Raw genomic sequence first — 26530 nt, 5'->3', positions numbered from 1 at the left:
ACTGTACATCCGGAGGCTGCCTTCATTGTCGCTGCTGACTTTAATAGAGCATCATTGTCTAAAGTCTCTTCGAAGTTTTGTCAGCACATGCAGGTAAGCAAATGGGGAGTTAGCATACTTGACCACTGCTACTCTCCCTTCCACTACGCTTACAAAGTGCATCTCCACCCACTGTTTGGGAAGTTGGATCACTCCTCTATCTTGCTTCTGCCCATGTACAGGCAGAATCTGAAACAAGAGGCAACCATAGTTAAAACTGTCCACTGTTGGTCGGTCCATTCAGTCTCCATGCTACAGGACTGCTTTGATGACGTCTTTTGTGATGAGGATGTCTCTGAGTTCATGGAAGAGATCATGAGCTTCATCCGAAAATGCATCGAGACCGTTATCCCCCAAAAGTTGGTCAGGGTCTATTCAAACCAGAAACCCTGGATCAACAGTTCTGTGTGCACTGTGCTCCCCATGTCAGAGTTTTTACTGTTGAAGCCAACAGGAAATCAAGAAATGCAGCTACGATCTACACCAAATCATCACGGCAGTAAAATGATAATACAGGGACAAGATCCAGACACAACTCTCCACCAACAAAACACACAGCTTATGGGAAGGTCTGCACACCATTGCAGACTTCAAAGCTAAGCACAGTGGTGCTGCCAACATTGCTGCCTCTCTCCCAGAAGAGCCAAATCTTTTTTACGCACAGTTCGATGTCGCCAACACTGAGTCCCTCAGGAAAACCGCTGAAGCGACCTGCACCTTGGTCATCTCTGAGGCTGACGTACGCAAGTATTTCCAACCAGTGGACAGTCACAAGGCTGCATGTCTGGACAGCATCACAGGGCGAGTACTCAGGATGTGTGCAACACAACTGGCAGGTGGGTTTACAGATATTTTTAATCTCTCCCTCTCCCAGTGTAGTGTGCCCTCCTGCTTCAAAACATCCACCATTGTCCCTATACCTAAAAGGACCAAGGTAACATGCCTGCATAACTGGCGTCCTGTCACACTCACCTCAATAATAAGCAAATGCTTTTTGGTCTGGTCAAGGACTACATCTGCAGCATGCTACAACCCATGCTGGACCCCCTACAATTCACCTACCAACAGATGATACAATAGCCACAGCTCTACATACCGTCCTTACACACCTGGAGAAGAGGGATGCTTATGTGAGAATGCTGGTCTTGGACTACATTTCAGCATTCAACACCACAATTCCCTCCAGGCTTGACAAGAAGCTTAGAGATCTCGGCCTTCACCCTGCCTTGTGTAGCTAGATCCTGGACTTCCTGTCAGATCACTGGCAGGTGGTAAGAGTGGACTCCCTCACCTCTGCCCCTCTGACCCTCAACACAGGAGAGCCCCAGGTCTGTGTCCTTAGCCCTCTCCTTTACTCTCTGTCCACCCATGACTGTGTCGCCACCCACAGCTCCAATCTGCTGATTAAATTTGTTGATGATAATGAGGCAACCTATAAAAAAAGAAATCATCACCCTGACACAGTGGAGTCAATAAAATCACTTCTCCCTCAATGTTGTAAAAAAAAGGAGCTGGTTGTGGCTTACAGGAGAAATGGAGACAGGCTAACCCCTATTGGCAGCAATGGATCTGGGGCTGAGAGGGTGAACAGCTTCAAGTTCCACAGCAAACACATCACCGATGACCTCACCTGGACTGTACGTACTGGCTGTGTGGTGAAAAAAGCCCAACAGTGCCTCTTTCACCTCAGACTGTTGAAGAAGTTTGGTGTGGGCCCCCGAACACTAAGGACTTTCTCCAGGGGCATAATTGAGGGCATCCTGACTGGCTGCATCACTGCCTGCTATGGGAACTGTACTTCCCTCAATTGCAGGGCTCTGTAGAGAGTGAGATAGCCCAGCACATCTGTAGATGTGAACTTAACAGTATTCAAGATATTTACAGTGGCAGGTGCGTATAAAGGGCCCGAAGGATCATAGGGGACCTGAGTCACCACAGTCACAAACTGCTCCAGCTTCTACCATCTGGGAAATGGTACCACAGCATAAAAGCCAGGACCAACAGGTTCTGGGACAGCTTCTTCCACCAGGCCATCAGACTGATTAATTCATGCTAACACAATTGTATTTTGAAGCTATATTGACTATTCTGTTGTATATTTTACTGTACATACTATTTATTATACATTACTATACTTTGCACATTGAACATTCAGACAGAGATGTAAAGATTTTTACTCCTCACATGTGTGAAGGATGTAAGAAATAAAGTCAAGTCAAATTGCAAATGTCACTAGTAATGATCTTTCAACAATCAATTGTTTCTGGCATGGTCATGGAGCAGTGGGAAATTGGGAATGTAATTTCACTCTTCTGCAGGGGAGAGAGGCAGAAGAAAGAAAACTATAGGCCAGTTAGTCTGACATCATGGTTAGGAAGATGATGGACTTGATTATTAAGGATGAGGTCTCAGGGTACTTGGAGTCAAATGATACAATAGACCACAGTCAGCATGGTTTCCTCAAGAGAAAATCTTGCCTGAAAAATCTATTAGAATTCTACTGGATCTAGTTCTGGGTAATGAACCTGGTCAGGTGGCAGACCTCTTGGTGGGAGAACATTTTGGTGAGAGCGACCACAACTCCCTTAGCTTCAGCATAGCTATGGAAAAGAATAAAAACAGACAAAATGGGAAAGTGTTTAACTGGGGAAAGGCTGACTATGAAGGGTAAGGCAGGAACTAATGAGAGTAAATTGGAAACAGATGTTCAAGGGTGAAAGCACAGAAGTAATGTGGGGGAAGTTTAGGGACCACTTGTGCTGGGTTCAGGATAAGTTTGTCCCATTGAGACAAGGAAAAAATGGTAGAAAAAGGGAATTCTGGCTGACAAAACGTGAGGTAACTTGTCAAGCGGAAGAGGAAGCATATGTTAGATATAAAAAGCAGGAAGCAGGAGAAGCTCATGAGAAATACAGGGTAGCCAGAAAGGAGCTTAAGAAAGGACTGAGGAGAGCTCAAAGGGGGCATAAGAAGGCCTTGGCATGTAGGATTGAGGAGAACCCCAAGGCGTTCTATGTGTATGTGAAGAACAGAAGGATAACAAGAATGAAGGTGGGGCTGCTAAAGGATAAAGAAGGTGACATGTGCCTGGAGGCAGAGGAGGTTGGGGAGGTCCTAAATGAATACTTAGCTTCAGTATTCACAAGTGAAAAGGAACTTGATCAGGGTGAGGTCGAAATAGAACAGGTCTGTGTGCTGGATAATGTGGAGATTAAGGAAGAAGAAGTGTTGGATCTTCTTAAAAACATCATAAGGGGACAGAAGGCTGGACCCAAGCGCAGGACGCAGGCACTGAAGTACTAGGGGCAGGACAGGAACAACTAAACGTTAGACAAGATGTGGTGACAGTGGTGTGCGTGAGGGACATGATGTTCAAGGTGATTCTGGGATTCCTGGAGAGTCTTAAGAGTTCAGGCAAGGCAGGATCTCGGAGGTCAGGTAGGGTCTAGGAGTTCACTGGGCGGGCTGCATAACTCCTGGGCAGGGCCCAGACCTCCCAGGCAGGAACACAGGGGCCTGAGCAGGTCGCAGGGCACCTGGGTAGGTTGTGGGGCACAACCCATCAGCAACGAGGGATAGGTGGTAGGGGCAGAAACCTCTGGGTGGGCCACATAACTCCTAGGCAGGGCCCAGACCTCCCAGGCAGGAACACAGGGGCCTGAGCAGGTTGCAGGGCACCTGGGTAGGTTGCGGGGCACAACCAGTCGGCAGCGACAGATGGAAGGGGGCAGAGTCCCCCACCGAGCAACGGCAATCCGGCCAGGCTTGCCGGACAGAGGCAAGGGATAGGAAGGGAACTAGGTCCAGGGTGACTGCCAGACTTAACTCAAAGAACTCATCTTTAATGAGGGGAACTCCAAGCCAGGGCAACCGGAGGAACAGGATAGGCAGGACAACCCCCCCCCCCCCACAATTCCACTCAGTCCCAGAGCCCCCTATATACATCGCCAGCCGATGGGTATCAGGCGCACCTCCATGAGTCCAAACAAGCCACAATGATTCACAGGTGAGACTACTTGGCTCAAGGATGAAAGGAGGGATGGCTACAAGACCCGGAGTCTGGAGTCTGTGGACCAGATCAAGATCTGGAATGCAGGCTTCGGACCAGACCATAACACATCAAGGTTGATAAGTCCCCAGGGACAGATGTGATTATACCCCAGGTTGCTGTGGGAAGTGAGAGAAGAGATCGCCTGAGCAGTAGCTATGATCTTTGAATCCTCTTTGGCTGCAGGGGAGGTGCCAGAGAATTGGAGAATGGCAAATGTAGTTCCCTTTTTTAAAAAAGGTAATAGGGAGAATCCTGGAAACTATAGACCAGTGAGTCTTACGTTGGTGGTCTGCAAACTATTGGAAAGGATTCTTAAGGATAGGATCTACGAACATTTGGAGAAGTACAGTCTACTCAAGGATAGTCAACATGGCTTTGTGAAGGATGGTCAACATGGTTTTGATGTCCTGCCTCACGAGCCTAATTGAGGTTTTTGAAGAGGTAACAAAAGAACTTGATGAGTGTAGGGCAGTAGATGTGGTCTACATGGATTTTAGCAAGGCATTTGACAAGGTCCTTCACAAGAGACTCATCCAGAAAGTCATGAGGCATGGGATCAGTGGAACCTTGGCTATTTGGATAAAAAACGGAAGGAAAGTATTCTGCCTGGAGTTCGGTGACTAGTGGAGTGCCGTTAAGGATCTGTCCTGGGACTGCTGCTCTTTGTGATTTTTATAAATGACCTGGATGAAGAGGTGGAAAGATGGGTAAGATTGCGGATGACACGGAGATTGGAGGAGTCGTGGATGGAGCTGTAGGTTGTCGAAGGTTACAAGAGGATATAGACAGAATGCAGATTTGGGCAGAAAAGTGGCAGATGGAGTTCAATCCGGATAAGTGTAAGGTGATGCATTTTTGAAGGATAAACCAGAATGAGGTAGACGAACCCAAGTATAGAACACGGGCACGGAGACAGAGTCGGGAGGTATTGTAGACGAAGCGAGTGTGGAATTGGTATCCAGGGGCCTCGACTTCCGGGTCATCAAGGGAATGGCGGCGTAGGGAGAGGTCTCTCGACAAAAAGAAAGCCCCAAAGCCGAAATTAGACAAATATTTAAAACTGAATAACTATATTAATAAAAGGGGCAAGGATGTTGTCTAAGAACAAGAGTAAAAAGCCCGCTCAGAAGGTTGATAAAAACAAGGAGCTGCAGCGAGCTGAAGGGCCTAGCTCCCCCACGGCTAGCCTAGACGGAGATAATGAGGAAGAATCACTGAATTTGACTTTGATTCTCAGACAGATTCGCCAGTTCCGACAAGATAACAGCAAACAGTTGGAAGATATTAAAGGAGAAATAGTAAACACTAATTTGAGGTTAGACATAGCTGAAGCGAGGATTGTAGCGACCGAGGAGAGGCTGCAAAAAGCCGAGGAAGTGATACAAATAATGCTAAAGCTGCAAGAGCAGCTCCAGTGGAAGCTAACAGACCAAGAAAGCCGCTCAAGAAGGGAAAATGTGAGGATCTACAGCGTTCCCGAAGGAACTGAAGGTAAACCCGGATTGATGATTCCCTTCGTGGAGAAGCTGCTTAGAGAGAATCTTGATATACCAGACGTAAAAGGCCTACAGATAGGAAGGGCTCACTGTGCGTTAGCTCCGCTGCCCCCGGCAGGCACCCATCCCAAATCAATTGTAATCAGATTCTTCAGCTACAGAATAAGGGAAGAGGTGCTTAAACACGCATGGCAAAAGAAAGGTTTCATGTTGAGCAATTGTAAAATCAATTAGACCACGATTATGCACCGGCGATCCTTGCCAGACGGAAGGAAAATGCGGAAACACGGAGAGTCCAGAAGGAAAACAATATCAGATTCCAGACCCTGCATCCAGCTCGGTTAAGAGTCTTTTACAACAAAGGGATAAAAACCTACGCTACAGTAGAAGAGGCAACGTTGGACATGGCGGACCGAGGACTACCTATAAATTATCACCCAACCGGAGTTGTTACTGGAGAGGATACGGCAAAAGCCACAGCAGCGGAGGACGCTACACGAGAACCAGAGTGTCAAATTACAAGGAAAAGCTGCAAATATTCAGACACGAACGTACAGAGAATATAGATTAATTAAGAGAAATGACTGAAAAGAGTAAATGGGACTTGAAGGTAAAATGAAAGTTGGTAACTGAAAATAAACTAGACGGAATAACTTGAATATAGCACTATGGTCGAGACATAAAAATGAGAGAATTCTCTATGATTATTCACACTACGGAGGGCCCTCTAACACAGCAATGATGTAATAAGTGAGCATCCCATAGATAGAGGTATTCCCTCTGAACTGAGGCAGGTTGGTGCTCAGGCCTCACTGTTAGAAGTCGGGAAAAATTTTCAAATGTTATTTGTTCAAAAATGTCCGGGGTGTGGTTGTATGTTTTGGTTCATTGTTGAGAAGGGATTGCTTACTGTTTGGTTAAAAAAGGAGTTTTTTTTTATTAGAGAAAATTGCAAAACAGAACTGGTAAAAATAATTTCCTATAATGTTAATGGGGTTTTGAATCAATTAAGAAAAATAAGATTATGTCTAAATTGAAAAAAGAGAGGACACAAATAGTTTTCCTTCAGGAATCACACATGTAAAATTAAAAAGAATGGGTTTTAAACAATGTATTTTATTCATCATATAAATTGAGCCACAAGAGAGGGGTAGCAACTTTAATATCAAATGCTGTTAATTAAGAACATATTTCAGAGACTAAAGACAAGGATGGACGATTTGTAAAAATTACCGAATTAACATTGCTGAATGTTTATGCTCCACCAGGTTGTGAGCGGTCATTCTATAGGCACATTTTTGACCTAATGGCCAATTCTCAAGGGGTAGTAATCTGTGGAGGGGATTTTAATATTAGGTTAAATCCTGCATTAGATTCATCAAGAATAGTCACTCAAAATAAACCTTTGACTAGGAAAGTGAATTCATTGATGGAGGAGTTGGGAATTATAGATGTGTGGAGGGAATTACACCCCACTAGTAAAGATTATACACATTACTCTTTCCCTTATTCAGCTTATTCAAGGATAGACTTTTTTTTATATTTAACATAGATAGGTTCAGGATAAAAGACTGTAATATTGCAACAATTGATTTGTCAGATCATAGCCCAGTCTCTATGTCCCTAATCCTGGAAAGGACAATGAGGAAAACACTATGGCGGTTAAATTCACATATACTCAATCATCTGGAAGTAATGGAGAGATCAAGGGGAGAAATTAAAGAATACCTAGATCTTAATGACACGGGGGAGACATCACCAGTGATCTTATGGGATGCATTAAAAGCTGTACTGAGAGGAAAAATTATTTCCATAACCACTCACATGAAAAAATTAAATGCACAAAAATTAGCAGACCTTCAAGGAAAATTAAAACAACTTCAAGTTGTAGATAGCAATAAAATTAATTCTAATTTAAAACAGGAAATTAAGAAATTGCAAAGTAAAATTGATGATATTTATACATTGGAAACTCAAAGAAATTTTATTTACTTGAGACAAAAGAATTATGAAGTAGGAGGTAAATCAGCTAGATTAAATCAGCATATAAGTTACATAAACAACAAGCAGATAATACAATTTTAAAAATAAAGAATCCAAAGACAAAGCTGGTGGAGAGCACAATAAGGAAAATTCAAGAGTGTTTTGAAACATATTATCGAGAACTGTTCTCTCAACCCCGGGCCTCAAATGAGACCTATATAGACACTTTACTGAATTCTTTAGATCTACCCAAGCTCACAGATTTACAAAACAAATCCCTATTAGAACCAGTAACTGTCAAAGAACTGAACGTGGCCATCTCTAGATTAAAGACCGGAAAGTCTCCAGGTTCTGATGGGTTTACCTCAGAGTGGTACAAATCGCTGAAGTCACAGTTAGTCCCATTGCTACTTAACACCTTTAATTGGATATTACAGAGAAGAGAAATTCCACCTTCCTGGAGAGAAGCGATTATTTCAGTTATTCCTAAAGAGGGCAAAGATAAACTAGAATGTGGCAATTACTAGCCAGTCAGCGTTCTTAATGTGGATTACAAATTATTTACATCTATATTAGCGCACAGACTGGAAAAGTTTTTACCTGGCCTCATCCACTTAGACCAGACTGGATTTATTCAACAAAGACAAACTCAGGACAACATAAGGAGAACTTTACACATACTAGAACAGGTTACTAAGAGTGGGACAGAGACAATGATAGTGGGGCTAGATGCTGAGAAAGCTTTTGATTCAGTTAGTTGGGCATTCCTATATAGAGTGTTAGGAAGATGTGGCTTTCAAGAAAAGTTTATTAAAGTAATCCAGTCTTTATATGACAGTCCCACAGCTCGAATTGAGATAAATGGGGTCCTCTCTGACTCCTCTATTTTAGAGAGAGGAACTAGATAGGGATGCCCAATTTCTCCTCTCTTTTTTGCGTTATACATTGAACCACTTGCCCAGCTAATAAGACAGAGCGAAATTGTAAAAGATGTTAAGGTGGCAGGGATTGAACAGAAAGTGGTGTTATTCACAGATGAAATCTTAGTCTATCTGAGTAAACCAGAAAAATCATTAATAGGATTGTTTACACTGTTGGATGAGTTCGGGAAAGTATCAGGTTATAAAATAAATGTAAAGAAAATGCAGGTTATGTCCTAAATTATACAATATCCAGAAAACTACAGGATACATATGATCTTGAGTGGGAAGCTAAATCATTAAAATATTTAGGAATAACCCTGCCAAAGGATCTTTCAACATTATCACAGGTAATTTATGGGCCATTAATTTCAAAGATAAAAGCAGATATACTTAGATGGAATTTCATACCCTTTTTAAGTTTAAATTCAAGGATAAATACTATAAAAATGAATATTCTCCCTCGGTTACTCTATCTTTTTTGGACTTTACCTGTAGAGGTGGACAATAATCAATTCAGGGAATGGAACAAATGGATTTCCCGCCTTATCTGATGTGGTGAACTATGTGCCTGTCTGGACACGCCCCTTGCTGACTGCTCCTGTGGCTCCTCCCACAGGCCCCTGTATAAAGGCGATCTGAGGCCTGACGCTCGGCCTCAGTCTCCAGGACATAGTATGATGGACACTCACTCCTGGTTCCTTCTTCCAGTCAATAAAATTGATGCACCATCAATAACTCACACTGAGACGTAAGGCGAGATATCGGCTTTTATTGACTGGAAGAAGGAACCAGGAGTGAGTGTCCATCATACTATGTCCTGGAGACTGAGGCCGAGCGTCAGGCCTCAGATCGCCTTTATACAGGGGCCTGTGGGAGGAGCCACAGGAGCAGTCAGCAAGGGGCGTGTCCAGACAGGCACATTGTTCACCACATCTGGCAAGGAAAGGAACCTAGAATTCGATTTAACACCTTACAGTGTTAAGGAAGGAGGAGGAATGGCACTTCCTTGCTTGAGGAATTATTTTTATGCTTCACAGATAACCCCTCTGTTATACTGGTGTAATAAGGAATATAAGGCTAGATGGAAGGAAATAGAATTTGGACTGATTGACAGTTTTCCCTTGCAGGCCTCAATAACAGACAAAGGATTGATAGCCCAATTGGAAAAGTCTAAAAACAGCTGGATAAATCTTACATTAAAAGTATGGCAGAAGGTAGCTAATTCATGTGGAATTAATAACATGTTAAAACTTTTTAGATGGTGTGCATATGATACCGAATTTCTTCCCAACAGAGTAGATAAAGTATTTGAATTATGGATAAAAAAGGTCTTACAACCTATCTTTCATTTACACAGAAAAGAATATTACAAAGTTTCCAATCCTTACAGGACAAGCATGGCCTAGAACATAATAACTTTTATAGGTACCTTCAAATACGACATTATGTTAACCAGAGTTGTAGATATACAGATTTATCAACAGTAGAATTAGAATTTTTCAAGATTCTGAATTCGGCTTACAGTTCAAAGCCAAGTAAATCAATATCTTGATTATACAATGTACTCTTACATGCTAAAAATGAAAACACATTGTATATTAAAAAGAAGTGGGAGAAAGAAGTGGGGTTGGTACTTTCAGAGAAGGTTTGGGGGAAAATATGCAGCTTTCGGTAGTCTTTGACTAACTCTTTGATTTGCAGAGAACATTGTTGGAAAAATATTATAAGGTACTTCAAGACCCCATATCAGGAAAAATATAAAGACACAAACGTGACATGTTGGAGAAGGTGTGGCTCCAAGAAGGCAAACCATTTCCATATTTTCTGGGATTGCCTTAAATTAAGTTTATATTGGAAAGGCATTCATAGAACTTTAGGTCAGGTATTTAAGACCCAGATACCTCTGAACTTTGAGATGTTCTATTTGGGACATGTACTGTTTTTGGATCAGAAGAAAGACATAAAGTTGCTACAGGTCCTCTTAGCGGCAAGTAAGAAATCAATCACCAGAAAGTGGCTTAATCCAATATCACCTACATTTGAAGATTGGCATGAAATTATTTTGGAAATATTTAAAATGGAAAAGATGACCTACTCTTTGAGAATTCAAAAAGAAAAATTTGATCAAATTTGGAATAAATGGATTGAATTTATAACCCCAAAGCAAGCAGACTTTGGATGACTCTCCTAATGATTTATACTGCTTTTCTCATCAACACAGTAGTATTGCTAATGTAAGCACCCTTGGTTCGATTGTTTACTGTTTTTTTTAAAATAGGGAATTAACACAAGTAAAGGAAAAGATTTGGGAAAGGGGAAAAATATGGAAAAATTAAGTAAACATAGGGATTGGATAATTATGTTTGTGGGTAGGAGCAAACATGAACAAGTTAGGATATAAAATCCTACGATGGTAGTTACATAGCGTTATATATAATATTTTGGACCAGAAGTAATGGTTCAGAAGAGATATATGGAGTTATTATTAATCCACTATTATTACTATTTTTCTTAACAATTATTGTCATTGCTTAGTCTAATAGTGTGGAACTACAACTGCACATAATTATCTATGTAAGTGCCTTATTACTTTAATATTATCTCAATGTGTACTTATGAATGTATAAAAAATTATAGATTAAAATTAAATTTAAAAACAAATTTAAAAAAAGGAATTGGTATCCAGGAGTGATGCTAGACTTAGAATTGGCAGTCCTAAAAATCATGAAATGAGGTTACTCACACCGGAGTCAATCAACAAACTGTCAGCTCCTTGTTGTTTTTTGACGGAAAGCAGGTGTGTGTAGTTAGTGGAACCTGGGAATGATTGGAAACTAAACAAGGGGATTGAGGCCCAATTCCTGAGGTAAATAGCAATGTGGGGGATTGCCAGAAGGGACCATAACAGAACACCTCCCTCAACGGGAGCCTCCCGGTGATCCTCCAAGCCTGTCTGGATGGTCCCGATGAAAATCCTGGATGAGGGAAAGGTCTAGGATGAAGGTGCAGTGGACCCAGGAACACTCTTCTGGACCATCCCCTTCCCAATCTACCAGGTATTGGAAACCCCTGCCCCTATGGCACACATCCAGTAGTCATCCAGTATGCCGGAGGGTTGTCGATGATACGGGCAGGTGGGGGAGTCTCAGCCGGGGATAACAAGAGGCTGACGGAAACTGGCTTTAACTGGGAAACATGAAAAGTCAGGAGGATGTGCATAGATCTTGGTATTTCTAGGCAGACCGCTGTGGGATTAGTAACATTTTCAACCTTGAATGGTCCCAGGAAGTGAGGGGCGAGTTTCCTATGCTCGTTCTTGAGCAGGATGTCCTTGGATGAAAGCCACACCATCTGCCCCGGTTGGTATTCAGGCATTGGAGTCTAGTGTCGGTCGGCCATCTAGTCCATGCCGAACGCTTACTCTCGGCTAGTCCCAACGACCCATTCAGCCCATGTTATTATACCTATCCAAGTTTACTTTAAATGACAATAACAAAACTGTCTCTACCACTTCTACTGGAAGCTCGTTCCATACAGCTACCACTCTCTGAGTAAAGAAGTTCCCTCTCATGTTACCCCTAAATGTTTGCCCCCTAACTCTCAACTCATGCCCTCTTGTTTGAATCTTGTTTGAATCTCCCCTGCTCTCAACGGAAAAAGCCAATCCTCATCAACTATATCTATCCCCTTCATAAATTTAAATACCTCTATCAAGTCCCTCCTCAACCTTCTACGCTCGAAAGAATAAAGCCCTAACTTGTTCAACCTTTCTCTATAACTTATGTGCTGAAACCCAGGTAAATTCCTAGTAAATCTTTGTTGTACTCTCTATTTTGTTGACAGCTTTCCTATAATTCGGTGACCAGAACTGTACACAATACTCCAAATTTGGTCTTACCAATTCCTTGTACAATTTTAACATTACTTCCCAACTCCTATACTCAATGCTATGATTTATAAAGGCAAGTTTACCAAAAGCTTTCTTCACTACCCTATCCACACAAGATTCCACCATCAGGGAATTATGCACCATTATTCCTAGATCACTCTGTTCTATTGCATTCTTCAATGCCCTACCATTTACCATGTATGTCCTATTTTGATTATTCCTACCAAAATGTAGCACTTCACACTCATCAGCATTAAACTCCATCTGCCATCTTTCAGCCGACTCTTCTAACTGGCTTAAATCTCTCTGCAAACTTTGAAAACCTACTTCATTATCCACAACGCCACCTATCTTAGTATCATCTGCATACTTACTAATCCAATTTACCACCCCATCATCCAGATGATTAACGTATATGACAAACAACATTGGACCCAGTCCAGAACCTTGAGGCACACCACTAGTCACAAGCCTCCAACCTGACAAACAGTTATCCACCACTACTCTCTTGCATCTCCCATCCAGCCACTGTTGAATCCATTTTACTACTTCAATATTAGTACCTAATGATTGAACCTTCCTAACTAACCTTCCATGTGGAATCTTGTCAAAGGCCTTACTGAAGTCCATATAGACAACATCCACTGCTTCACCCTTGTCAACTTTCCTAGTAACCTCTTCAAAAAATTCAATAAGATTTGTCAAACATGACCTTCCAAGTACAAATCCATGTTGACTATTCCTAATCAGACCATGTCTTTCTTTCTTTCTTTCTAAATCTTTTTATTATTAGTAGTAATATGGACAGAATACAAATGATATATTAATAAAGAAATTACAAACATACAAATTCCATTACAGATGAAAAAAAACATAAACAATAGTTACAATATAAATGAGTTTACCAAGACATAAACCATACAATATATGTATGAACATGGTAAGTCTAAATATTTCATAATATATGATATAAAAAAACAGAAAAAAGAAAAAAATTAAAAATATATATATAATGCAAAATTATCTAATCTACTAATCTAATAACTAATAACTAATAAAGAAGAAAAAAGAAGCAAAAAAAAGGGGGCTGTTTATAATATCTCACAAGAATAAATATTCATCAATGCCATCACTTCCGGTCCTCTCAGACCCTGTCTATCCAGATAATTATATATATCATCACTTTCCAACACTTACCAACACTTTCCATTAATTTACCCACCACTAACATCAAACTTACTGGATTTAATTGCTAGATTTACTCTTAGAAACCTTTCTATACAATGGAACAACATGAGCAATACACCAATCCTCTGGCACCATCCCCGTTTCTAATGACATTTGAAATATTTCTGTCAGAGCTCCTGCTAATTCTACACTAACTTCCCTCAAGTTCCTTGGGAAAATCCTGTCAGGACCCAGAGATTTATCCACTTTTATATTCCTTAAAAGCGCCAGTACTTCCTCCTCTTTAATCATCATAGTTTCCATGACTTCCCTACTTGTTTTCTTTACCTTACACAATTCAATATCCTTCTCCTTCGTGAATACCGAAGAAAAGAAGTTGTTCAAAGTCTCCCCCAGCTCTTTTGGCTCTGCACATAGCTGTCCACTCTGATTCTCTAAGGGAACCAATTTTATCCCTCACTATCCTTTTGCTATTAATATAACTGCAGAAACCCTTTGGATTTATTTTCACCTTACTTGCCAAAGCAACCTCATATCCTCTTTTAGCTTTTCTAATTTCTTTCTTAAGATTCTTTTTACATTCTTTATATTCCTTGAGCACCTCATTTGCTCCATGCAGCCTATATTTATTGTAGATCTCCCTCTTTTTCCTAACCAAGTTTCCAATAGCCCTTGAAAACCATGGCTCTCTCAAACTTTTAACTTTTCCTTTCAACCTAACAGGAACAGAAAGATTCTGTACCCTCAAAATTTCACCTTTAAATGACCGCCATTTCTTTATTACATCCTTCCCATAAAACAAATTGTCCCAATCCATTCCTTCTAAATCCTTTCACATCGCCTCAAAGTTAGCCTTTCTCCAATCAAAAATCTCAACCCTGGGTCCAGTCCTATCCTTCTCCATAATTTTATCGAAACGAATGGTGTTGTGATCACTGGACCCGAAGTGCTCCCCAACACATATCTCTGTCACCTGACCTATCTCATTCCCTAACAGGAGATCCAACAATCCAACAATCCAACTATCCAACAATTCTCTAGTTGTTCTACCCACTCCAGCCAGTGCCACCATTCCTCCAATGCTAGTTTGACCGCTAGGTGTTCCCAATTCCCTACATCGTAATTCTGCTCAGCAGGGGACAGTTGGCGAGAATAGAAGGCACAGGGGTGAAGCTTTTCATCCAAATTTGATCGTTGGGACAGGACTGCTCCTATCCCAGAGTCAGCGGTGTGGACCTCGACAATGAATTGATGGGCTGTGACCGGATGGACCAGGATGGGAGCAGAGGTGAAATGCCTCTTCAGGTCAGTGAATGCCAAGCCAGCTTCAGAGTCCCACAGAAGTGGGTAATAGGTGAGGTAAGCCGGGTAGGGGGGGCCGCCACTCAATTGTAGTCTCTGATAAATCGGCAGTAGAAGTTTGCAAACCCCAGGAATCATTGAAGTTGTTTGCAGGTCATGGGTCTCGACCATTCTTCTGCCCGGATCTTCTCAGGCTCTGCTTTCACCTGTCTGCTCTCAATAATATAACCCAGGAAGCTGACCAAAGGAACATGGAACTCACATTTCTCCGCCTTCACAAATGATTGGTTTTCCCACAGTCTCTGGAGGACTTCACGGACATGGTGAACGTGATCTTGGGGGTTGCTAGAAAATTTCAGGATATCATCGAGGTAAACAAATACGAACCAATTAATAAAGTCCCTCAGTACATCATTAACGTGGGCTTGAAAACCGCGGGAGCATAGGATAGGCCAAACGGCATGACCAAATATTCAAAGTGGCCCAGAGGTGTATTAAAGGCCATCTTCCACTCATCCCCCTCCCTCACCCTGACTAGTTGGTAGGCGTTACGAAGGTCCAGCTTTGAGAAAATGCAGTGGTTCAAAAGCCGAACTAATGAGAGGTAAAGGGTACTTATTCTTAACTGTTATACTGTTTAGGCCTCTGTAATCAATACAAGGACGAAGCGACCTGTCCTTCTTTACTACGAAGGAGAAACCGGCGCCTACCGGGGAAGATGAAGGTCTGATAATGCCTGCCGTGAGAGACTTGCTGATGTACTTCTCCATGGCCTCGCTCTCAGGTCAGGACAGATTAAAAAGGTGACTGGTGGGTAGTGAGGCCCCGGGTAGAAAGTCGATGGCACAATCATGTGCGGTGCCGAGGCAGGGAAAAGGCCCGTTGTTTACTGAATACCGGTCCCAGGTCATGGTGGGGACTCGGGACAAATCGAGGGGTTTCAGGACAGGCGAAATCGCAGTAGCTTCCCTGATGGGGCTGACCGCAGACAGTTGGTGTGGCAAGACTGGCTATTTGGCTATCCTCCCAGTAGACTAGTTGATATGGGGATTGTGTTGGGTCAGTCATGGGTACCCTAGAACTACCAGGGCTTGAGGTGAACAAATGAGACTGAATTGTACCCCCTCTCGATGGTTGCCGGATAGGATCAAGATCAAGGCGTACAGATGATCACCCAGTTTCCCGCCCAGGGCTCGGGCCTCCAGAGGGGTAGTTAACAGCTCGCGAGGTATTCCAACCTGGGAGGCTATGTCTTTGTCCAGCAGATTGCCCTCAGCACCGGAATCCACCAAAGTGAATAGGGACAGAGGCTGTCATTGGTAATTTACAGTAGCCGGGATCTGCATCCGAGTCTGGGGGGCTGAAGGGAGTATCATTTGGCGCACCAGGGCCCCCTTTTTCACTGATGTGCCCTCCCTTTTGGTTGCTGAGGGCAGGTATCCTGAAAATATCCTAGCTGGCCACAATAGAAACATTCCCCAGGTCTGCGCATCCAAAGTCGTTCTGCCGGGGGAGAGCTGGTTCCATCCTAGCTGCATCGGTTCCTCTCCCAGGGTGGTGGGGTCGGCCGGAGCAGGAGCTAACCTTGGAGTGGCTGGGGAAGGGAGGCTGGCTGGGACTGATAAGGTGGACCATGGGCTTCCCCGAAGAGCAGGGTGACTGGTTCTTTGTCTCAGCTGCTCTTGAAGTCGATTATCTAATCTAGTGGCTAGCGAGATCAGAGAGTCCAAACAGTCTGTGTCATCCCTCACTTGCCAGTTCATCCTCGAACTTGTCCGAGAGGCCCTGTCGAAACATCTCCCGCAGGGCCTTGTCATTCCACCCTGAGTCTGTGGCTAAGGTTGGAACTCGATGGAATACCTTGCTGTGCTTCGTGAACCCTGAGAAAGAAACAGCAAGCATTTAGCGGCATCCTTACCGTGAACGGGTTGTTCGAAGACTTTCTTCAATTCAGCTACAAAGGAGGGGAAGGTGGAACAAACCTCTGGTCTGTTATTGCATATCACGGTTGCCCAAGCCAAAGCATCCCCTCATAACAGCTCCATGATGAACGCAATAACCATAAAACCATATAACAATTACAGCACGTAAACAGGCCATCTTGGCCCTTCTAGTCCATGCCGAAAGCTTACTCTCACCTAGTCCCACCTACCTGCACTCAGCCCATAACCCTCCATTCCTTTCCTGTCCATATACCTATCCAATCTTTTATTTTAAATGACAAAATTGAACCTGCCTCTACTATTTCTACTGGACGCTCATTCCACACAGCTACCACTCTCTGAGTAAAGAAGTTTATAGACAATAGACAATAGGTGCAGAAGTAGACCGTTCGGCCCTTCGAGACTGCACCGCCATTCTGAGATCGTGGCTGATCATCTACTATCAATACCCGGTTCCTGCCTTGTCCCCATATCCCTTGATTCCCCTATCCATAATATATCTATCTCGCTCCTTCTTGAAAGCATCCAGAGAATTGGCCCCCACTGCCTTCTGAGGCAGTGCATTCCAGACCCTCGCAGCTCTCTGGGAGAAGAACTTTTCCTTAACTCTGTCCTAAATTACCTACCCCTTATTCTCAAACCATGCCCTCTGGTACTAGACTCTCCCAGCATCTGGAACATATTCCCTGCCTCTATCTTGTCCAATTCCTTAATAATCTTATATGTTGCAATCAGATCCCCTCTCAATCTCCTTAATTCCAGCGTGTACAAGCCCAGTCTCCCTAAACTTTCTGCGTAAGACAGCCCGGACATTCCAGGAATTAACCTTGTGATTCTACGCTGCACTTCCTCTATAGCTAGGATGTCCTTCCTTAACCCTGGAGACCAAAACTGTACACAATACTCCAGGTGTGGTCTCACCAGACCCCTGTACAAATGCAAAAAGATTTCCTTGCTCTTGTATTCAATTCCCTTTGTAATAAAGGCCAACGCTCCATTAGCCTTCTTCACTGCCTGCTGCACTTTCTCATTCACCTTCAGTGACTGATGAACAAGGACTCCTAGATCTCTTTGTATTTCTCCCTTACCTAACTCTACACCACTCAGATAATAATCTGCCTTCCTGTTCTTACTCCCAAAGTGGATAACCTCACACTTATTCACATTAAACATCATCTGCCAAGTATCTGCCCACTCACTCAGCCTATCCAAGTCACCCTGAATTCTCCTAACATCCTCATCACATGTCACACTGCCACCCAGCTTAGTATCATCAGCAAACTTGCTGATGTTATTCTCAATGCCTTCATCTGAATCGTTGATATAAATCGTAAACAGCTGTGATCCCAATACCAAGCCCTGTGGCACCCCACTAGTCACCACCTGCCATTCCGAGAAACACCCATTCACCATTACTCTTTGCTTTCTATCTGCCAACCAGTTTTCTATCCATGTCAATATCTTCCCCCCTATGCCATGAGCTCTGATTTTACCCACCAATCTCCCATGTGGGACCTTATCAAATTTCTTCTGAAAATCGAGGTACACTACAACCACTGGATCTCCATTGTCTAACTTCCTGGTTACATCCTCAAAAAACTCCAATAGATTAGTCAAGCATGATTTGCCCTTGGTAAATCCATGCTGCCTTGGCCCAATCCTATCACTGCTATCTAGATATGCCACTATTTCATCTTTAATAATGGTCTCTAGCTTCTTCCCTACTACTGATGTTAGGCTGACAGGACAATAGTTCTCTGTTTTCTCCCTCCCTCCTTTCTTAAAAAGTGGGATAACATTAGCCATTCTCCATTCCTCAGGAACTGATCCTGAATCTAAGGAACATTGGAAAATGATTACCAATGCATCTGCGATTTCCAGGGCCACTTCCTTTAGTACCCTAGGATGCAGACCATCTGGACCTGGGGATTTGTCAGCCTTCAGTCCCATCAGTCTACTCATCACCGTTTCCTTCCTATTGTCAATCTGTTTCATTTCCTCTGTTACCCTATGTCCTTGGCCCATCCATACATCTGGGAGATTGCTTGTGTCTTCCTTAGTGAAAACAGATCTAAAGTACTTATTAAATTCTTCTGCCATTTCTCTGTTTCCCATAACAATTTCACCCAATTCATTCTTCAAGGGCCCAACATTGTTCTTAACTATCTTCTTTCTCCTCACATACCTAAAAAAGCTTTTGCTATCCTCCTTTATGTTCCTAGCTAGCTTGCGTTCGTACCTCATTTTTTCTCCCTGTATTGCCTTTTTAGTTAAGTTCTGTTGTTCCTTAAAAATTTCCCAATCATCTGTCCTCCCACTCACCTTAGCTCTGTCATATTTCCTTTTTTTTTAACGCTATGCAATCTCTAACTTCCTTTGTCAACTACTGTGGCCCCTTTCCCCCCTTTGAATCCTTCCTTCTCCAAGGGATGAACTGATTTTGCACCTTGTGCATTATTCCCAATAATACCTGCCATTGCTGTTCCACTGTCTTTTCTGCTAGGATATCTGTCCAGTTAACTTTGGCCAGCCCCTCCCTCATGGCTCCATAGCTTCCCCTGTTCAACTGCAACACTGACACCTCCAATCTGCCCTTATCCTTCTCAAATTGCAGATAAAAACATCATAAGTTTCCCCTCATATTACCCCTAACTCTCAACTCATGTCCTCATGTTTGGATCTCCCCTACTCTCAATGGAAAAAGCCTATCCATGTCAACTCTATCTATCCCCCTCATAATTTTAAATACCTCTATCAAGTCCCCCTTCAACCTTCTATGCTCCAAAGAATAAAGACCTAACTTGTTGGTCTTGGCAATCTTGGATTTATCTGAAGTGTAGGTACATGGCTGTAGCTCAAAGCCAGAGAGCATTGTAACAGGAAGGCCCGGTACCTCCCTGGGTCCCCAGCATAGGGTTCAGGCTCAGGTATGTATGGTTCTTGAGGGGACTGTGTTGCTGATCCCAGGGGTGATGACATCTTGAGCGGTGCAGTTTGGGTAGTCTGGATTCTTGGAGGGGACGGAGAAAGGGAGGCAGAAGCTCAGTCCACCTGCTCACTGACCTTCCATACATTCCTGGACAGCGTCCAAAGGTTTTTCGTGACCTTCCTAAGTAGTTGGTCGTGGGCACCCAGTAGGTAGCCCTGACTGGCGAGGGCCTCTTTTACGAGATCTGTGTCCGCTGAGTTCATTATGGCCAGTTCATTCTGTTACACAAGATGAACCCAAGTGCAGAACACAGGCGCAGAGACAGAGTTGGGAGGCATTATTGATGTAGTGAGCATGGAATAAGTATCCAGGAGCAATGCTAGACATAGAACTGGTAGTCTTAAGAACCATGAAATGAGATTATTTACACCAGAGTCGACCAACAAACTGGCAGCTTCTTGCTGTGATCACAGGGTCTTGATCCCGCATTTTCTGATGGAAAGCAGGTGTGTGTAGTTAGTGGAACCTGGGAATGATTGGAAACTAAACAAGGGGATTGAGGCCCAATTCCTGAGGTAAATAGCAAGGTGGGAGATTGCCAGAAGGGACCATGACAGAGAGACCTTGGGGTTCAAATCCATACATCTGTCAAGGTCACTGTGCAGGTTGATAGGATAGTTAAGAAGGCCTATGGGGTGCTAGGCTTCATTAATAGAGGGATTGAGTTCAAGAGTAGAGAAGTCATGTTGCAACTCTACGAATCTGTGGTGAGACCACGCTTAGAGGATTGTGTTCATTTCTAGTCACCTCATCATATGAAGAATGTGGAAGCTATGGAGAGGGTGCAGAGGAGATTTACCAAGATGTTGCCTGGATTGGAAAACTAGTCTAATGAGGCAAGGTTAGCAGAGTTGGAACTTTTCTCTTTGGAGTGTAGAAGGATGAAAGCAACCTTGATAAAGGCCTAGAAGATTATGGGAGGCATAAATAGGGTGGATAGCCAGAACCTGTTTCCTAGGGCATGAATAGCAAACACCAGAGGGCATATGTACAAAATTAAGGGAGGGAAGTTTAGGGGAGACATCAGGGGTAAGTTTTTTACACAGAGGGTTGTGGGTGCCTGGAATAACTTGCCAGGGATGGTGGTGGAGCTAAAACATTAGGGGTATTTAAGAGCTTCTTGAACAAGCACATGGATGAAAGTAAAAGAGAGGGTTACGAGATAGTGTGGGTTTAGTACTTTTTTTAAGGAATATATGGGTCGGCACAATATCGAGGGCTGAAGGGCCTGTACCGTCTGTAGTGTTCTAGTTTCTAGTGTCTATGAAGAAACAACAGGCAAGATAGACAAAGGAGGATTGGTAGATATTGTATACTTGGATTTTCAGAAAGCCTTTGACAAGGTGACACACGTGAGGCTGCTTAACAAGCTATGAGCCCATGGTATTACAGGAAAGATTTCTAGCATGGATAAAGCAGTGGTTGATTGGCAGATGCAAAGTGTGGGAATAAAAGGGATCTCTGCTGGGATTGGTTCTTTTTACGTTATATGCCAGTGATTTGGATGATGGAATTGTTGGCTTTGTTGTAAAATTTGCAGACAATATGGCAATAGGTGGAGTTGCAGGTAATTTTGAGTAAGTAGAGAGAATATAGAAGGACTTAGACAGCTTAGGAGAATGAAAGAAATAGCAGATGGAATACTGTGTCAGTAAGTGTATGGTCATGCAGTTTGGTAGACGAAATCAAAGGGCTGACCATTTTCTAAATGGATTGAAAACACAAAAAAACTGAGGTGCAAAGGGACTTCCATTATTGGTGCAGGATTCCCTAAAGGTTAATTTGCAGGTAAAGTCTATGGTGAGGAAGGCTAATGCAATGTTAGCATTCATTTCGAGAGGACTAGAATATAAAAGCAAGAATGTACAGTAATGTTGAGACACTATAAAGCACTGGTGAGGCCTCACTTGGAGCATTGTGAGCAGTTTTAGGCCCTTTATCTCAAGCTGAAGAGAGTTCAACATTTGTTTCCGAAAATGATTCCAGGATGGAGTGACTTGTCATATGAAGAGTGTTTGATGGCTCTAGGTCTGTATTCACTGGAATTCAGGAGAATGAGGGGTGACCTCATTAAAACCTAATGAATGGTGAAAGGCCCTGATAGAGTGGATTTAGAGACAATGTTTGCTGTGGTGAGAGAATCTAAGACCAGAGAACACAGCCTCAAAGTAGAGAGGCGTCCTTTTAAAACAGAGGTGAGGAGGAATTTCTTTTGCCAGAGTGTGGTGAATCTGTGGAATTCTTTGCCACAGGCAGCTGTGGAGGCCAGGTCTTTATGTATACTTAAGAAAGAAGTTGATAGATTCTTGATTGGTCGGGGATGCAGGGATATGGGGAGGTGGCTAGAGATTGGGGCTGATGAAATGGCGGAGCAGAACTGATGGGCCAAATGACCTAATTCTGCTCCTTTCTCTTTTGGAATCTTATTATATATCCTATGGAGTTAGGGAATCTTCCTCTGCCTCCTCCATGTCTCTGGTGGCTTCAGTACCAGAAGATTATTGTGGTGCGGCACAGGTCTCACGGCTGAAGGGAGATTGGTGTTGTGATGAACTACATATACCTGTCTGGACATGCACCCCCTGCTGACTGCTCCTGTGGCTCCTCCCACAGATCCCGATATAAAGGCGATTGGAGGCACTGCTTCTTCCTCAGTCTCCAGGATGTTGTGTGGTGGTCGCTTGCTGCTTGTGCTTTCTTCCAGCCAATAAAAGCCTACCTTAACTCACGTCTCTGAGAGTTATTGATGGTGCATCAGGTGTATTCAATGGATTTCTTGTTTTTGCAGAGAAACCAGACTCACAGGTCAGAAGCAGTCTGTCAGATGATGCTCTTGCTCTCGCTATATCATGGGTCAGTGAACTGCATTAACTTTCGAGTACCCCCAGCCAAGCTCTAAGATCAACAGTGCATGTTGCACAACAAATGTGAGGAGCCCAGGCTTTGTCTTGGTCACCCATTTTACCCCTATTAGATGGAGCTGATAGGCTTTCTTCATAAAAGGAGTCCTGTTCCGTCTTTGAGAGCAAAGGGTAGCAGTGAATGGGTGTTTTTCAGACTGGCTGGAGGTGACTAGTGGGGTACCACAGGGCTCTGTATTGGGACCACAGCTCTTTACGATTTATGTCAATGATTTAGATGAGGGCATTGAAAACTATATCAGCAAGTTTGCTGACGATACTAAACTGGGTGGCAGAGTGACATGCGAAGAGGACGTTAGGAGAATACAGGGAGACTTGGATAGGCTGAGTGAGTGGGCAGATACTTGGCAGATGTCATTCAATGTGAATAAATGTGAAGTTATCCACTTTGGAAGCAGGAACAAGAGGGCAGAGTATTGTCTGAACGGTGTCGAGTTAGGTAAGGGAGAAATGCAAAGAGACCTAGGAGTCCTAGTTCACCGGTCAATGAAGGTGAATGAGCAAGTGCAACAGGCAGTGAAGAGGGCAAATGGAATGTTGGCCTTTATTACAAGGGGAATTGAACACAAGAGCAAGGATGTTCTTTTGCATTTGTACAGGGCCCTGGTGAGACCACACCTGGAATATTGTGTACAATTTTGGTCTCCAGGTTTAAGGAAGGACATTCTGGCAATTGAGGAAGTGCAGCGTAGATTCACTAGGTTGATTCCTGGGATGGCAAGGCTGTCTTACGCAGAGAGATTGGAGAGATTGGGCTTGTACACGCTGGAATTGAGGAGATTGAGAGGGGATCTGATTGAAACGTTTAAGATAATTAAAGGATTTGATAGGATTGAGGCAGGAAATATGTTCCAGATGTTGGGAGAGTCCAGTACCAGAGGGCATGGATTGAGAATAAGAGGTCAGTTATTTAAAACAAAGTTGAGGAAGAGCTTCTTCTCCCAGAGAGTTGTGCAGGTGTGGAATGCACTGCCTCGGAAGACGGTGGAGGCCAATTCTCTGGATGCTTTCAAGAAGGAGCTGGATAGATATCTGATGGATAGGGGAATCAAGGGATATGGGGACAAGGCAGGGACTGGGTATTGATAGTGAATGATCAGCCATGATCTCAGAATGGCAGTGCAGACTCGAGGGGCCGAATGGTCTACTTCTGCACCTATTGTCTATTGTCTATTGTCTATAAGATCTAATATTGCATCCTCTCTAGTCGGTACAGATTTAGAAAACTTTCCTGAGCACAATTTACAAACTCTAACCCATCTAGACCTTTAACAGTATGGGAGTCCCAATCAATATGCAGAAAATTAAAATTCCCTACTTTTGCAGCTTTATGTTTCCTGCAGTTTTCTGCTATCTCTCTAGAGATTTGCTCCTCCAATTCTCGATGACTATTGGGTGATCTATAATACAACCCCATTGATGTGGTCATATCTTTCCTGCTTCTCAGCTCCACCCATATGGCCTCGGAAGACAAGCCCTCTAATCTGTCCTGCCTGAGCACTGCTGTAACATTTTCCCTGACTAGCAATGCCACCCCCCCCCCCCCCACCTTTCATTCCTCTGCCTCTATCAGGTCTGAAACATTGGAACCCTGGAACATTAAGCTGCCAGTCCTCCCCCTCCTGTAGTCAAGTTTCACTAATGGTTACAATGTCATAATGCCATTTGTCAATCCACGCCCTCAGCTCGTCAGCCTTCCCCACAATACTCCCTGCATTGAAGTAGACACACCTCAGAAGATTTTTACCACCACACACAACCCTGCTATTTGTGACTTTAAATGAAACTTTAACATCATTTATTTTCACCCCTGCTCCACAATCTACTCTGTCACTCTGGTTCCCATTCCCCTGCAAATCTAGTTTACCACCCCACCCCCATAGCACTAACAAACCTCCCTGCAAGGATATTGCTCCCCCTGTAGTTCAGGTGTAACCCATCTCTCTTATACAGATCCCACCTGCCCCAGAAGAGGTTCTAATGATCCTGAAATCTGAAACTCTGCCCCCCTATACCAGTTTCTCAGCCATGTGTTCATCCTAATTCTTACTCTTACTGGCACGTGGCACAGGTAGCAATCCTGAGATTACCACCCTCGAGGTCCTGCTTTTTAACTTCCTACGAAACTCTCTATACTCACTCTTCAGGACCCCCTCACTCTTTCTTCCTATGTCATTGGCACTGATTTGTACCATGACATCTGGTTGCTCACCCTCACATTACAGAATGCTGTGTATGCGATCAGAGACCTCCCTGACCCTGGCACACGGGAGGCAACAAACCATCCGGGAGTCTCTGTCACGACCACAGAACCTCCTGTCTGTACGTCTAAATATCGTGTCCCCTATCACTAACACTCTCCTCTTCTTCCCCTCTCCTTTCTGCACTGCAGAACCAGACTTAGTGCCTGAGATCCGGCTTCCACAGCTTTTCCCAGGTAAGTTGTCCCCTCCAACAGTATCCAAATCGGTATACTTGTTGTTGAGGGGAATGGCCACAGGGGAACACTGTTCTGCCTGCTCTTTCCCCTTCTCTCGCCTGACAGTAACCCAATTACCTGTGCACTGCTCCTTTGGCGTAACTTCCTCCCTGTAGCTACTATATAAACATATAAACCATATAACAATTACAGCATGGAAACAGAGCATCAAGAGTAATCAGGAGGTTACTACCTTGCAGGTCCTTCTCTTTAGCTTCTTTCCTTACTCTATACTCACTGCATAGGACCTCTTCAGCTTTTTTGCCTATGTCATTGGTGCCTTTATGCACCACGACCTCTAGCTGTTCACCCTCCCTCTTGAGAATATCCTGCATCCTGTACCCTAGCACCTGGGAAGCAAAACACCACCCTGTTGTCTCTTTTGCAGCTACATAATATCCTGTCTGACTCCCTAACTATCGAGTCCCCTATCACTCCCGCACTGTCTGACTTTAATCTTCCCTGCTGAGCCTCAAAGTTGTCCACAGTGTCACCAGCCTAATGGGTCATCCCCAGGAGTATCCAAAGGGGAATGGCCACAGAGTATGGCCATAATGGTCATCTTCAGATTTCATATTTATAATGTCTTCAGCCTCCTGGATGATCCTGAGCACAGCCAACTCCTTGACCCAGTCAGTCAGGAGCTGAAGTTGGGTGCACTTCTCACATAAGTAGTCATCAGGGATACCGTCAGTTTCCTGAATTCCAACAACTGACAGGAGGAGCATTCTATCCTGACTACTACGTACTAAAAAAATTGAAAACTTTACAGTCAACAGGAAAAAAAAGCTTACCTCTTCTTATCTGTGCCTCCGTCTGTTCTCACTGAGGTCTGTTAAGCCAAAGCCTTCCCACTCTCACAAGAGCATACTCCAACCATGGCTGCTCTGCTTAACCCTACCTTCCTTGCATTTCTGCTCAGTTTAGACCCCTGATGCTGACACTTGTTATGTCTACAAAGCCAATAAAGGACCATCCCTACCCAGTTCCTTTTACGTTCTCATTCATATCTTCACTAAGCCTCTATCACTGACACTCACTCTGCTTAAATCATTGAAAGCATTTTTGAGGAAAGGTTAAGGGTGCTAGAGCTTTTCTCTTTAATGAGAGAGAGATGAGAGGCAATTTAGTAGATGTGTATAAAATTATGAGAGGCGTCAGTGGTAGCCAGCACCTTTTTACCAGGGTGGAGCTGCAAATACCAGAGGATGTCAATTTAATAAGAATGGAAGAAAGCTTAGAGGAGATGTCAGAGGCAGATTTTTTACACAGAATGTGGTGAGTACCTGGAACACACTGCCAGCTAAGGGTGATTGTAGAGGCTGAT

This window comes from Hypanus sabinus, chromosome 22 (genome assembly GCF_030144855.1).
Source record: "Hypanus sabinus isolate sHypSab1 chromosome 22, sHypSab1.hap1, whole genome shotgun sequence".
NCBI lineage: Eukaryota > Metazoa > Chordata > Chondrichthyes > Myliobatiformes > Dasyatidae > Hypanus > Hypanus sabinus.
Note: the sequence above shows the minus strand (reverse complement) of the source record.